Source organism: Leptonychotes weddellii, chromosome 7, assembly GCF_054177405.1.
Source record: "Leptonychotes weddellii isolate Sample4059 chromosome 7, ASM5417740v2, whole genome shotgun sequence".
Classification (NCBI taxonomy): domain Eukaryota; kingdom Metazoa; phylum Chordata; class Mammalia; order Carnivora; family Phocidae; genus Leptonychotes; species Leptonychotes weddellii.
Genome location: NC_138375.1, coordinates 68,288,058 through 68,303,354, shown reverse-complemented (window position 1 = coordinate 68,303,354; position 15,297 = coordinate 68,288,058). Strand labels below are relative to the sequence as shown.

Here is a 15,297-nt window from a genome sequence, read left to right as displayed (position 1 = left end):
GTGACCACCTTTCTGAGGTCGGTCCTATTAGTTCATAGTGATGTTAGTCTGCCCTGGTGGTGGACTTCCTCTAGCAGTGCTCAGCCACTCATGGCAGGAACGGAGAAAGAAAATAGTTGGGTTCATCCGGAGGTGGGATGTTGCCACACCAGTGAGATATAAAGACAGCAGAGCAAAAGAGTTCCAAATGTCAACGGGGATTTTTCTGTAACAAGGGACCCTGAAACCTAAGCTGGATATGTGAAGAAAAGATAGAGATCCTAATGTGCTGCTGATGGATGGACACTAGAAGGATCAGTGGACTTGTGTTTCCAAAGAGGTTGGAGATCTAGCATAAATAAGCAAGCTTGAAATGTAGTTTTTGTCAAAGAATGGAATTTTTGAATAAGTAACATTACATATGTGAAATACCATAGACAACCCCCCCCCTTCCCGCCAACCCCATCTGTGGCTTCCCTTTCTGCAGTTTCAGGTTACCTTCAGCATCTGCAATCAGGAAGCAGATGATTCTTTTTCTGATGAATTGTCAGGTCAATAGTAGCCTAAGGAGACATGGCAAGCCTACATCATTCACCTTCATTTCATCACATAGATATTTTATCATCTCACATCATCACAAGAAGAAGGATGAACACAGGATAATAAAATATTTAAAAAAATTTTTGAGTATAGCTGATACACAATATAACATTAGTTTCAGGTGTACAACATAGTGATTCAACTTCTCCATACGTTATGCTGTGCTCACAAGTGTAGCTACCATTTGTCACCAGACAACATTATTATGGTGTTATTGACCATATTCCCTATGCTGTGCCTTTTATTCCCATGACTTGTTCATTCTACAACTGGAAGCCTGTACCTTTCACTGCCCTTTACCCATTTCGTCCATTCTCCAACTCCCCTGCCTTCCCTCTGGCAACCATCAGTTTGTTCTGTGTATGTATGTATGTATGTATGTATGTATGTATGTATTTATTTATTTTAAACATCACAAATAAGATTTTTTATTTGTCACCATTAAATGTCTGAATTTTAAACAGATTCTTGGACTGATGGCTCATATCCATCAGCTCGTTCAACTTTAGCACCGGTCTCATCCCCAGTAGCTTTTCCAGAACTACTACCTTCACCTTGAAGCTCCATGAGCTTTCCCAATTCAAACTTGGGCTTCTTCAGCATTTTTATTTTTCTAATGAAGACATCATAAAGTGGATAAATAGACTGATAAGCCTTTCTATATCTTTTCTGATGCTGTCTAGAATCAATTTATTGACCACTTCTTTCAAGTCATTTGTTTGCTCCTCTTGGGTCATGATTTCCATCATCTTTTTCCGAATTTGACGGACCTGTTGGTGCTGAGCATAAGACGTCTTCCAAATCTGATTATTACGTTTTTTAGTAAAACCAACACAAAACAGATGAAGCAAATAACCATCGGTAGTCTTGACATCAACACGAGCTTCAATCATGGTCTGCCATTTTTTGACCATGGAGCACATTTTGTCATGGGTAAGATCCATGCCATGGAAATTAGGCAGTTTTTGCCCTGAACATCCTCAGTAATTAGCTTGAATTTTCTAAATGCAGCTTCATCATTCTGCAGATCAGCAAGGCTCACTTCAAAAACACGACCCTTGAGGCCATCAAATGTGATTTTGGTTCCTTGAGTTCTTGTGACTAATGTTTTTCCAATATTTCTTATGTTGAACGTAGCTGGTGCTTTCACATCATACCAATCTTTCTTAGAAAATGGATCAACCACTTTCTTCTTGGCTCCCTTTTTGCCGCCTTTCGTAAGGCACTTGTTCTTGCCAACCACCACGGCGTTGCTCAGGGATCCAAAAGGTGTTCTGTGTATTTATAAGGCAACCATAAGATATTTTGAGAGAGACCACATTCATGTAATTTTATTACAGTATATTGTTATAATTGTTCTATTTTATTATTATTAATCTCTTACTATGCCTGATTTATAAATTATACTTTATCATATGTATGTATAAGAAAAAATGTAGTATATATAGGGTAAGGTACTATCTTCATTTCAACACTATCTTCAACACTACTGGGTGTTTTGAAATGTATCCCTCATGGTTAAGGGGTGTGGGGACTACTGTATTTTAAAATAATCAACAAATTTAACTCATAAGTTAGTCTATGTGCTTCTCAATCAAAGGTGTCAAATATTTTTTATTATGAGGATTTCTTTATACTAACAAATTTTGACGATTCCCACCCTCATATTGTAGTAATATGGTTTTGTAGGTATTGAATGAGAAGATACTTTTGAAAGATATTGGACCATATGTAAATCTAATAAAGACAGTATTTGTAACAAACATAAATCTGAGGATATGTGCGTTTGAGGGGTATCTATGTAGGTGGATATAATAATTTTATAATTCTAACCAAATTGGTTAGAATTTGGAACAAGTAGCCATTGAACGTCAACATCCAGGATGAGGAATAGCTGGCTATAGCTTTTCAGTGATCGATTTTGAGTGGATTTACGGGGAGAATGACACTTTGAGAGATTTGAAATTGATGGCAAAGAATGGTTTGGTGGTTCTGAGGGAGAAGTGTGTTATAGGTCCTTTCATTGAAAAAGGTTTAGTGGTGGGCACAGGATGATGAATAGACTGGGGCATGCACAGGTTATATCTGAGTGAGGTTGAGGTGACATGAGTCATCCAAGGGGAAGAAAGTAAGACTATAAACATCCTGACTCATTTTCCTTTCTATTTTTCTGACCCAGTCAGAATTAGTTAACCTTAATTCCCGAGTTGATGTGGCTTCTGTGAGGTGATACTTTGTTTTGCACCCTGATCCTATGCAGCCTTGTATATGTTGCTGTTTTCTAATTCACACTGTAAAATAAAGAATTGTGCTCCGGGTGTGAAAAGAGTTAGGAAAGTCAGAATGTGATTGCATATCATCCATGCTCTGTGAATGTTGAAGAGCGGAAGGAAAGAAAACTAACAGCAGCATGAGAATTTGTCCTTATGGAGCTGATATAAAACAGTTTCAGGCATAGCTATGTAGAGATGTGATTTATAATTCAGTTTACAGGCTATATAACATGCTAGTTTAAAATAGGGGATCTGGAGTGAGAATATTTTAGTTAGGCCCCTTAACAACTGTGACCTTGGACATGCTACTGAACCCCTATATGTCTCAATTTTACAACATGGAGTTGTTTTTGAGGATTCAATGAGATAATCCACTTAGAATAGTGTCTGGGACTTAGAAAGAGTTCAACTAATGTTAGTTGTTTTTATTATTTTTCTCATTAATAAATTATTACCAGTGGGATTCTATACTGCAAGATATGAGTGCTGGCTTTTTTGTTTGTATAGAACTGCTTGCTGGTTCATTAGCATTAATTCTTGATAAATCTAACCAGTGGCTATTAATACACATTAAATCATTACTTTGAGTGGATGAAAACCTAATTTCAGACATTGACCTAGTGCATGAAGTAAATCTATTCATTAGTGTTTTCTAACTTTCCTTATCCAAGTTTAGCTAGAATCATCAGAATCAGAATACATTCTTAGAAAAAGCCTGAGATAGCAAGCTCCCTTCCACATATTCCTAAATCCTGAACTCCCCAACCATTGTACATTTTGACTTCTGATGATCTCTGAAGACAGAAAAAAAAAAAAAAAGCTGTTTTTCCCATGCCATTTAGAGTGAAGTCATTATACCACAAGCAACAATTACTCATAAATGAGTGATAATATAGTGGCCTTACAAAATTAAGAAAATACTAACATTTTGGTTTTTTTTAGGTTGTAGGTGAATTAGAGTCAATATTCTTGATCAAGCTTGAGATAATTTCCAAAGTATTACACTATAGAGAAGGCAAATATTTATTGAAACAAAGAACAGAGCCTTGGGAAATTCTGCAGGGATTAGTTTGAATGCTTTATATTTGAACAATGGAATAAGTATCATTGACAATAATTGGCAATGAATACACTCTATAAAATACAGCTCAATTGATTATGCACCTAACAATGAAATGTCTATGTATGTAAGCGCAAAGTATCCTCAATTAACATTAATACCCTTCAGCCTGTCTATTTATACAATGTGTAATATACTACTGATTGTATGAATCATTAATTAATTGTACTGATTGTATTAGTCATTAATTGATCATTAATCACTCTCAAACACTGGAATGTTAAAATTCTCCTTGAACAGTTTGAAAATCTCATATGTACAACTCTCATTCACGCCATGCTGAAGTTGGGCAATGAATCTTTTATAGTTGCATTTACTGAAATTCATAAAATTCAGGTGGCTTTCTTTATGTCAGATAGAGTTTATCAGTGGCCACGACTGACAACAGTTTTATGTGTAATTATGGCATTATGGAGTCAGACATGCACTTCTCTCTCTCTCTTTTTTTAAACATATAATGTATTATTTGTTTCAGGGATACAGGTCTGTGATTCATCAGTCTTACACAATTCACAGCACTCACCATAGCACATACCCTCCCCAATGTCCATCACCCAGCCACCCCATCCCTCCCACCCCCATCAACTCCAGCAACCCTCAGTTTGTTTCCTGAGATTGAGTCTCTTATGGTTTGTCTCCCTCTCTGATTTCATCTTGTTTCATTTTCCCCTCCCTTCCCCTAAGATCCTCTGCCTTGTTTCTCAAATTCCATATATCAGTGAGATCATATGACACTTGTCTTTCTCTGATTGACTTATTTCATTTAGCATAATACCCTCTAGTTCTATTCACATCATTGCAAATGGCAAGATTTCATTTTTTGATGGCTGCATAATATTCCATTGTATATATATACCACATCTTCTTTATCCATTCATCTGTTTATGGACATCTGCACTCTTTCCATAGTTTGGCTATTGTGGACATTGGTGCTATAAACATTGGGGTGCACATGCCCCTTCAGATCACTACATTTGTATCTTTAGGGTAAATACCCATTAGTGCAATTGCTGGGTTGTAGGGTAGCTCTATTTTCGACTTTTTGAGGAACTTCCGTACTGTTTTCCAGAATGGCTGCACCAGCTTGCATTCCCACCAACAGTGTAGGAGGGTTCCCCTTTCTCCCATGCACTTCTCTTTTATGTCAAATCCTACCAGAGACATTGTGCTTTGAGAACTTTGGTGTGGATGACTTAGAACTTGACAGAAGACTATGGAACAGATCATAGTTTGGGTTAACAAGACCTTCGTAGTGGCTTTTATTGATTACTTTCATTTGCCAAGTTGCTGTTGGAGCATTTCTTATACTGAGCCAAGGATGGAGAAATAAGGCACATTTATCTCATGCGGAGGTTTATACAACCAAGTACATTAGCTGTACAAATTGGGGGGCAAAGAGCACAGGGTTAATAAAACTCCTCAGGTGATCCTTTTGTCTCATATGTGTTCCAGCTTATTCCTCTTGGAAATTTTTTTTGCAGAGCTACAAAGATAAAACAAAAGGGATTGACATACATATCACCATGACCTTTCTGTCTTACACATTGATGAAGAAGGTAATGAGCAGTAAAACAGAGAATGAGTAGGCAGCAGAAGGGGAAAAGGGGGCTCACAGTCATCTGCTAGCACATTAGGCTTAGTATAATCATAAATGGACTGCTTTTGGATAATCTCTTTACAAATTAGATGAGGGCATATGTCTAATTTTTTTTTTTCTGAAAACACTATAAGCACCCCCTCCCCCCACATCCCATAGTGCACATAATACAGGCCCTTCCAAAGTGGCTTGATTACCTTCCACTGAATTATTCCATTAGTAAAGAAGCTTTCATTGCTTTTGGGCAAGAGGGCAGGCACGGTGAGAGAATGTGATCTGCTACTTAGTGACAGTGTACGCTCTGCCTTTATTTCATGAGGACACACTGAGCAAAGACTACTACAACAGATCCTCCTGCCTAAATTGACTTAGATTCAGGAAATATCAGGCCAGAAAATAGGGGAAAGATGGAAGAAATGGTTATCAAAGGTACTAGACATTTCCCTTCAGAAGTCAATGTTAAAGTCTGGGTTAGCGTAAATCAGAGGTGGAGATTCTGAAACAGAAAGAACAGAATTGAGATGATTTTGTTGATGCTTCTTGTTTTTCACATTCCTTTTGACTCATTTATGAGAGCTGCATTTTTGCAATGGGTTTTTGTAACGTGCCTCTTGCGATGTATGTGTTTGTGTGTGTGTGTGTGTTGATTAGTGTTGTGTGTGGATGGTATCTGTTGGTGTGTGTGTTTTGAGTAGTGACTGTGTGTGTGTGGTGGTTGGTGGTGTGTGTGAGAATGGTGGTGAGTGGATATATGTGGAAGAGGCTATTGTGTGGGTTCTTGGAAGTGAGGTTTAGCTTCTGTCCAGGCAGGCCACTGGATTAATATTTGGCCATTTGAACAAATGAACCTTTGGCATCCTTAGTTTATGGGGAAGCACAGGTCAGTACTGAGATGCTGGCTCTTTTTTTTGAAGTCTTTATTGCTAAGCAATGCCTGTGCCGGTGAGATTCCGTGGTGAGTTCTGAGGAAGTCCTGAGCCTCCTCCCAAAGCAGCTGCCCTTGAACTCTGGTTGCTGGGGAACCCCTCCCGCCAAATATCTTTTCAGTCTGCTTTAGGAGGAGGGAAGGAATGAATGCGAGGGAGAAGGAGAGGGCTAGGGAGAGACAGGCGGAGAGATTCCTGCCTCTGTTCTGTGCATCCCTAGCACAATCTGGGCTTTCTCTGGGGATTCTCCTTGACCATGAGAGTAGGTGGGGCTCACAGAGTATCTCTGGAGGCACTAGTGATTATTCCCACCATCTATAAATGAGCTGAGGACTAACTAAAGTGTTGCTGGATGGCATCACAAGCTGGCAAAGAAAAACCTTTTGACCAAACTTATCTGGGACAAAATTAATCTTTACAATTCTTGACTAAAAAGTCCTGCAACAACTCAAATCCCTGATTCATACTAAACCATAGTATATCCCTTTGGACACATAATAACCATATATATATATGTGTATATATATACATTTGCATATATATGTATATATATATACATTTGTATATATATGTGTGTATATATATATATATATTTTTTTTTTTTTTGAGAGAGAGAGAGAAAGATAAAGAATGAGGGTGTGCGGAGGGGCAGAGGGAGAGAGAGAGAGAATCCCAAGCAGGCTCCACACTCAGCACGGAGCCTCACCTGGGGCCCAATCTCACTACCCCAAGATCACAACCCAAGCCAAAATCAAGAGTTGGACACTCTACTGACTGAGCCACCCAGGCGCCCCTTAGATGATAAAAAAAGGAAAGGATAGCCTCACTTTTTGTTCGCTGGTATGTATACAAGGTAACTCTACTTTTGTGATAGCAATGGCCAGAGTACTGCTTTTTGATTCTGTGACTCTGTTATGTCCTCAGAGGTGTATCCAAAAAAAATCAATGTCAACTGGCTTTAGAGGAAATGCTTTTAATGGGCCTGTTGTAGCCTGGTCTCCCTGGTATGCCTGATCAATGTCTCTGCACATTGATAGAAACACTGTGACTTCTGCAGCCTATTTCTGAGCAAACCATCCCAGGGGCTTGGATGCTTACAGAGGTCAGATAGACATTATAAATGCATGCAACAATTGGGTATATGACAGTAGGTAATATGCGGGACTGTGTGAAATCGAGAAATGTCTCTCTCATATAAAGAAGGTAGCTGCTATTTGTCCCAGTCAGTTGATACCCTGAGGAAATGAGAGCCCTGTGTTGTGGGAACATCTCTTAAGGTTTCTCTCCATATCTAGTATAAAAAACAGACTAAGTTGGGGTCACATACAATTAAATTTGTGAACAGGTCATCTTGAAGAATCCTCCCAGGGAGGAGCATATTAGTCTCCTAGGGCTGCCATAACAAAATACTACAGTCTGGGTGGCTTAACAAGTAGAAATTTATTTTCTCACAGCTTTGGAGGCTGTTATTCTAATATCAAGGTATCAGCAGGTTTAGTTTCTTTGAGGCCTCTGTCCTTGGCTTGTAGATGGCCACCTCATTGTGTCCTCACCTGGTCTCTTCTTCATGCTCTGGCATCCCTGGAGCTCAGACTTTTCTTTGTGTGTCCAAATGTCCTCTTCTTATAAAGACATCAGTCAGATTGGATTAGGTCCTGCCCTGTCAGTCCTATTTTAACTTAATTACCTCTTTAAGGACTCTGTCTCCAAAGATAGTCACACTCTGAGGTCCTGGGGGTTAGGACTTCAAGATATGAAGTTGGAGTTGGGGAGACACAATCCAGCCCCTAACAAGGCAGCACCCCACAGTCTGGGTTTTTCAGAGGCAGGCAGCTTGGGCATCTGTGTCCCATTCTCCTCATTCAGACCAGTAGACAAGTATGTATTATAAACAAGGAGAGAACAACTCCAGCATCACACATGCAGTGACTTAATTAATGGTTTAAGCTTATCCCTAGACAAGAATCCCCCAAAAAACTTGTGATTAATGCAGATTATAAAGGCTTGCTAGAGAGAGTGTGGAAGTACTTAACTATTGCGACAGAATCAACTTTTTTTCATAATTGTGAGCCTTATTCCATTCTGGAGATGGCATTGTCCTTAAATAGTTAGTAATTGGTACTTCAGTGCCTCTGGCATTTGTTCTAAGCACAGCTCCTATCCTCTAACACAAAGCATCTGTGGTGAGAAATGGTGGTTTATATGCTCTGTCTGGTTGTTGCCACCGTCTTTGAAGTCAATAAATGCTTAGCCTTCCAGATAGAGGCTCCCACACGGATGATGAGAACAACTACACAGACTACTTTTTCCAGGAAGTAAAGATGAGTTTAACTTTTGTGGGGAAAAAAAGAAAAAAAAAAGCATAATAGAAATTAAATATCCTAAGGATGTGCTTGGAACTCTTCACTTAAAAAAAAGTGCATGTGCTTTTTGTTGGGTGGGATGAAAACCAGTAATATTGATCTGATAACTCAAGAATTTGGAACCAAATATTTTCACTTCACGTTTCTATAACTTGGTTCACTTGGTTACTGAATGAATCAGAATGCTTTTGTAAGTGATGAGGCATTTTTGCAACCCTATGGGTAGACATCATGATATGGCATCACATTTGGAGTCCTAGGAAGTAGAGTCTTCTAAAAAAGTCATAGGTAACAAACATCAGGGAGTAGAGACTTGGCCAAAGGTATTCTCATCAGTTTCTCCACTTAAGAATTTGCAATTAGGTTCAGAGACTTTAGTTCATCCCTGTTGGAGATGAGGTGATAGAAAAACAGGGTTTTGGATGTGTGTATCCTATTTGGGCCATGTGCATCCCAAGGTAGAGAAGCCCTATCTGCAGAGAAGGAGAAGAATAAAGGAGACAAAGCAAGAGATGAGGAGATGGGAACTTCTTATCTTCTAGGGCCATGGTGACTGTCATCACAGTTCCTAACTACCATGTTCTTTCTTCTTTCCTTGCCTGGTGTGGCTTAGGGATATTTTCTGCCATCTGGGATCAGTGAAATACCCATGCATCTTTTTAGTAAGTACCACTATTTGCTTAAGAGTGGTTGAAATATCCTGTTTCTTAGAATCAAAATATATCCCAGACCAAGAAAGGTAATCAATTAATTGTGAAAATAATTATCATCCAATTATGAGTAACCATCCCAAATTGATCAGTTTCTTCCTTTCTTGGAGATGACCTTTGTTGTCACTGTACCCTCGATTTAAACCTCCAAGTTATGGAGACATGAATATTCTAAGTTTTACTTGCTGGTTTATATTACTTATAATCAGATTTTCTGTGGTTTGAAAGTTTTATTTCTGAAGTATGGGAGACAAGTATGCTAATTTTAATGCTATAGTGTTTAACACACTGCTGGTCCATATTAGAGCCTCAATAAGTAGCTGTGGACTGATTCATTTTGCCTTCTTTTCTAAGTCCCTTGTGCGGCACAAAGCTTTGCATTGTTGGGTAATACACTTGGTCTGGCTTCTAGTGGATACTGACTCGCTCCATGCTGTGAAATGACTATGTTAGAATTGGTGCAATGAATCTATCAACTGCCTGAATTCAGATACTGTCAATGTATTTCACATTTCTTATCTCTTCTTATTCTTCTACTGTGGAGGATTGCCAAATAGTCCAGTCCAGAGAAATTTAGGGCTAGATGAAGATTCATTTCCTTGGGTAAAATGTGGGATAATATGCTGTTTAACTAATGGCATGGTTTGGGTCTCTATTGCATCTCTAAAATCACCTAGTGTATAGACAATTGGATAATCAGGATCAGGTTTAAAGTAGACCTGCTATCACTGTCAGGTGTGAAGCCCATGGGATTCTTAACACCAGAAATGGAGTCTGATGCACTTGTCCTTTTGAAGAAAACACCCTCCAATTACTGTGATTTGATAGTTTTGCCTTCAGCTCTAGAACCTCCTGCCTGGTAATTAGTGGTACAGACTTAGGGCAGCTTCTGCATAGCTGCTACATGTACTTGAGGAAAGAATCTAGCCGCCTTGAGTCAGAGCTTTCTTAATGCCTTTATTTGTCCTTTTTACAAAGAAAGATATAATCTTGCATTTATATAATTAGAAGTGGCATGTGCACAACAAGGTGAGTGCACTTAACACTACTGAACTGCACACTGAAAAGTGATTAAGAGGATAAGTTTAATGTTTTATGTATTTTACTGCAATGAAAAATTTAAAAAAGATAACAACTGGCTCATGATCTTATTCTTACCCATATGTTGCCTGAGGTCATAGGCAAGTGCTGATGTAGGCTAAAGTGGGCCCTTTGGTTTTAAATTTATATTAAATGTTTTCTTGAATTAGCACTATCCCTCCATTCACCTTGAATGCTAAATATTCTCAAACATCTCGTAAATACCCCAGCCTTCCTCCTGTCTGCTTTGCTTCCATCAACATTTATTGAGCATTTATTTCTGGAACCAAAGGATTCCAGAAGCAGGATGTGCTCCCTGCCCTTAAGAAACTACAGACTGGTTGGGATGACTGACAAGCTAACAGTAGGGCACCAATTCTAAGGCAAATATGTATGTCTACATGATGTTTAGGAAAACCTGAGAGGGGCATCAGCCAAGTCTGTGGTGGGGGTAGAGGGTGGACATGCAGGGCTCAGTGGAGGAAGTGATGCCCAGACCGAGTCGGGAAGAGTGAATAGGGAGTAGCTGAATGAAGAAAGGAGAGCATGGCTTTGCAGACAGAAAGAAAACCATGGAAGAAGGTACAAAGCATGAGGGTGCATGAAACACTGCAAAGAATTTTATGTCTTTGGTGACTAGTATTTATGTGAGAAGGAGCTGGGAACAGGTTAGGGAAGGTGGGGAAGGGGCAAAAAATGAGGCCAGAGAAATAGACAAGGTCAGACCCTGGTATACTGTGCTCAGGAGATTAGATTTTATCTTAAAGTTTCCCCTAAATATTTGGGGGTAGAATCATTGATGGAATTTAAACAGAAAAGGACATCAGATTTTTGGTTTGAAAAAATCACCTTGACAGTGCTACAGGAATGAATTAAAACTGAAAGATACTGGATGACTTTTCAGTAATCCAGATGAGAAATGACAAAGGTATGAACTAAAACCGTGGGCCTGGGGGAGAGGGAAGGGAGTTGAGAAATGTGGAGGGTAACTGGATAGGAGAGGAGTGAGGATGAAGAAGGAGGAGTCGAGGATGAGTAGTTATTTGAGTACCACTGAAGATTTGTGCATGCAATATATGGAAATCCCCTTCCTCAAAATAACTGTAGTGACTGGGCGCCTGGGTGGCTCAGTCGTTAAGCGGCTGCCTTCGGCTCAGGTCATGATCCCAGGTCCTGGGATCGAGTCCCACATCGGGCTCCCTGCTCAGCAGGAGGCCTGCTTCTCCCTCTACCACTCCCCCTGCTTGTGTTCCTGCTCTCGCTGTCTCTGTCTCTGTCAAATAAATAAATAAAATCTTAAAAAAAAAAATCTAAATGTTTAAAAAAAAAAAAAAGAAAATAACTGTAGTGACTAATAGTCATACTCAAGTATTTAGGAGTGAAGTGTACAGATGTCTACAGCCTACTTTGAAATAAGATGGATTGATAGAAGGCTAGATGGAATGATATGTGATAAAGCAAATATAGCACAAGTGATAGAGTAGAATATAGGTATATAGGTATTCACAATTCAATTATTTCAATTTTTCTGTAAGATGGATAATGTTCAGAAGAAAATGCTGGGGGGAAATGTTGATCCTAAATTAATTTATGCAGTGTGGAGAAGTTATAATACAGTTTATTATATAAAACAATTACAAAATAATTCAAGTTACCAAGACCACACCCAATAACTTGAAAACCTCATCACATGTACTACTCTCATAAAATATAGCATTTCTACACTGTGACTGTATTGATAAACTAATAGATATGTTACTTTAATCTGTTTGCTCTTTTGAGCCATGCATATTTTCCCCCAAATAGCTAGTAGGCAAATGACTGGAAAAAAAAAACATGCCATTGCTCTGGATACCAACAGATAAAATATATAAAATATTGCTTACTGCAGAATATGTGACTCCATTTAGAAACCAGTATAATTGACTTTGGGTACCACATATAAGATGGCAATTTTAAATATCTTTGAAAAACAAAGAGCTTCCCGATTTATTATAAGACAAGGGCAATGATTGTGCACTTAAGCAAGGTAGGGAATCTGGACAACAGAATAGATGTGGGGTAAAGGGGCATAGGGAGAGAGGGTTATTTTAGGCTTGGACATACTGAATCTGAGGTGTCTCAGAGGAAGGTTCTTGATGGAGGTGGGGAGTCATTGGAATATAGCCAGATGGTCACATGGATGAGGCCCCGGGAGGGAGGTAGAGTGTAAGAAAAGATGACCAAGATTAGGACTCTGGGGAAAAGTTCATAGAGATACAGAAGCCAAGCCTTCTAAGGGGACTGGGAGGGCTCATCCAGATAGGCAGGAGTAGAATGCATGCACACGAGGAAGAGACAGAGACATCACAGACCTGAGGGAGTAGTGAGTCAGAAGGAAGGAATGGCTAGCAGTGCCGAGTGCTCCCCTGACGTCAAGGCTAAGGAGTAACTCCTGGGTTTGGTGGTTCTGAGTGATCAGACACCTTGGTAAGAGCAATTCCAGTGAAGAGATGGATTCAGAGGATGGGATATAGTGCAATAAGGAGTTGAGGAGCAGACAGGTTAGAATTTGGATACAGCAAGTGTAGATTATTCTTTAAAAAAGTCTGTATGGTGACTAACATAACATAACAAAATTAAATTAAATTAAAAAAGATAATACTAAAAAAAAAAGCCTGACTATGATGGATTGAAATAAACAATTTTTTTTTTTTAATAAGATCAGAACGCAAGTATGTCTGAGGGGGAATATCCTTGGAAACAGATGAAACAAACAGAAGAGAAGTTGGTAATAATTGAGGCCAAGTACCTGAATGGCTGTGAGGGTAAGGAACCCAGAAGCCAGGTGAAGAATACAGGCCTGGATGGGGCTAGGGACACGTTCCTGACCTCCCACTGAAATGAGGAAGAGGAGGTGAGGTTGCGTATGGATAATTTCCTTTCCTGGGTGGTGAAGAGGGCAAACAGGAAGGTGAAGAAGCTCTAATTATTGGCATCTTATTTTTTCTGTGAAGTACCATATGAGGCGACCAGATTCAAGTGATAGGGGGAGCGGTTGGGGTCAGGGCTTATACAGTTGGTTTGAAGGTAACTATCATGGAATTGTGAGCAGGATCAGAATAGAGTCATGGAAAGGAATGCCAGGTCATCAGAAGGCAAGGTTGGGTAGTTTTCTCCAGGAGTTGTCTGCTACTTAGATGTAAGAGACCTCTCTCTAGCCAGTTCCACTCTAACTGCTCATCAGCTCTCAGCTGCCTTTTGCTTTGGATTTAAGCATCATCATACACAGAATGTACCGGAGGCTGACACTTTTCCTTGTGTAAAGGGCTAAATATTTTCCACTTGTACAACTCACAACAAGGAGAAAATGAGTTTAAAGATGTTTTCCCCTGAAATCTCATTTGAAATATACTCCTTTTTGATGTTGTTACCGTAATTAGATTGGCCCACAGACAGACCTGACCACTTAAGCTGGACATGATCTAGTGTCTCTGTTATATTTTACAGCTTGTCTCCTTGGGCAGGTAGCATATTCTGGTTCTACAAGCCTGAACGTTCTTTTATGGGGAGACACGTTGCCCAGTCTAATCCTCCTCCCCAGCTCCTACATATTCGGGTGGGAGTCAAGACTTCACAGCTTTAAATCAAGATCTTATTATTCACCTTTTATTTTGCTACTGACCACCTGTCATCCCAGTGTTCTTTTTGGACAAGTCACCTCCAGTCCTCATCTCTACTTTCTGAGATATGGTTGCAAGGTAGGAATCAACTCAAAGGCAGGGTCAACCTCTGGTGTGTGGCTTCCTGTGTGAGTCCTAGATGCTTCATTTTGATACCTTGCTTCTCATGTGGCTTTCTTCTCAACCTCAGCTTCGGCTGCAAGTCCTTCTCTGAACTTCCTCGAAGTGAGCAGCCTCTCAGTTTCTCCACTGACAATCACCCCAACTACTACTCACTGGCATCCAGAAAAGGCCGCCACTGAGTCTTTCCTAAGTCACCACACTTAGGAGACAAAACTTGTTTGAGTCTGAACTAACCGTTGCTTGGTTTCCCATGAAGCAAGATTAGTAAATGTTTCAGGAACAGTAGTGAAGTATTGAGTTAATTCTGTGGAACTCAACATAATTTGTTGCTTATTTCATTTCCGTTTTGAAGATTTAATCCCATTCTTTAGATTTGGTCAGCCATTTGGTGAGTTCCATTTCCCTACCTTCTGCTTACTAAAAGGTACTCCTCAGGGTCCCAGGCAACATGGCAAAGGCAATAAAGAGACAGATGAATCACAGTACCGGTCATCAAAGGTGCTTATGGTTTGGTGAGAGACAAGCTAACAGTTAAAAGATAGCAGTGCTTTTTAGAAGATAGGGTACAGAATAATCAACTGGAAGGCAAGAAAAAAATGCAGATTGCTGAGCACATCCTTAGATGTATTCTATAGAGCTACCAAAGAATTTGTATTTTTTTTTAATTTCTTTTTTTTTATTCTTATGTTAATCCCCATACATTACATCATTAGTTTTAGATGAAGTGTTCCATGATTCATTGTTTGTGCATAACACCCAGTGCTCCATGCAGAATGTGCCCTCCTCAATACCCACCACCAGGCTAACCCATCCTCCCACCCCCCTCCCCTCTAGAACCCTCAGTTTGTTTTTCAGAGTCCATCG

General features: G+C 39.6%; 1 pseudogene; it reads right to left on the bottom strand.

Moving 5' to 3' along the window:
- Positions 1-996: 996 nt before the first annotated feature.
- The window catches only part of LOC102749707 (small ribosomal subunit protein eS1 pseudogene), a 26,979-nt pseudogene continuing 12,678 nt past the window's right edge, over positions 997-15,297 (bottom strand).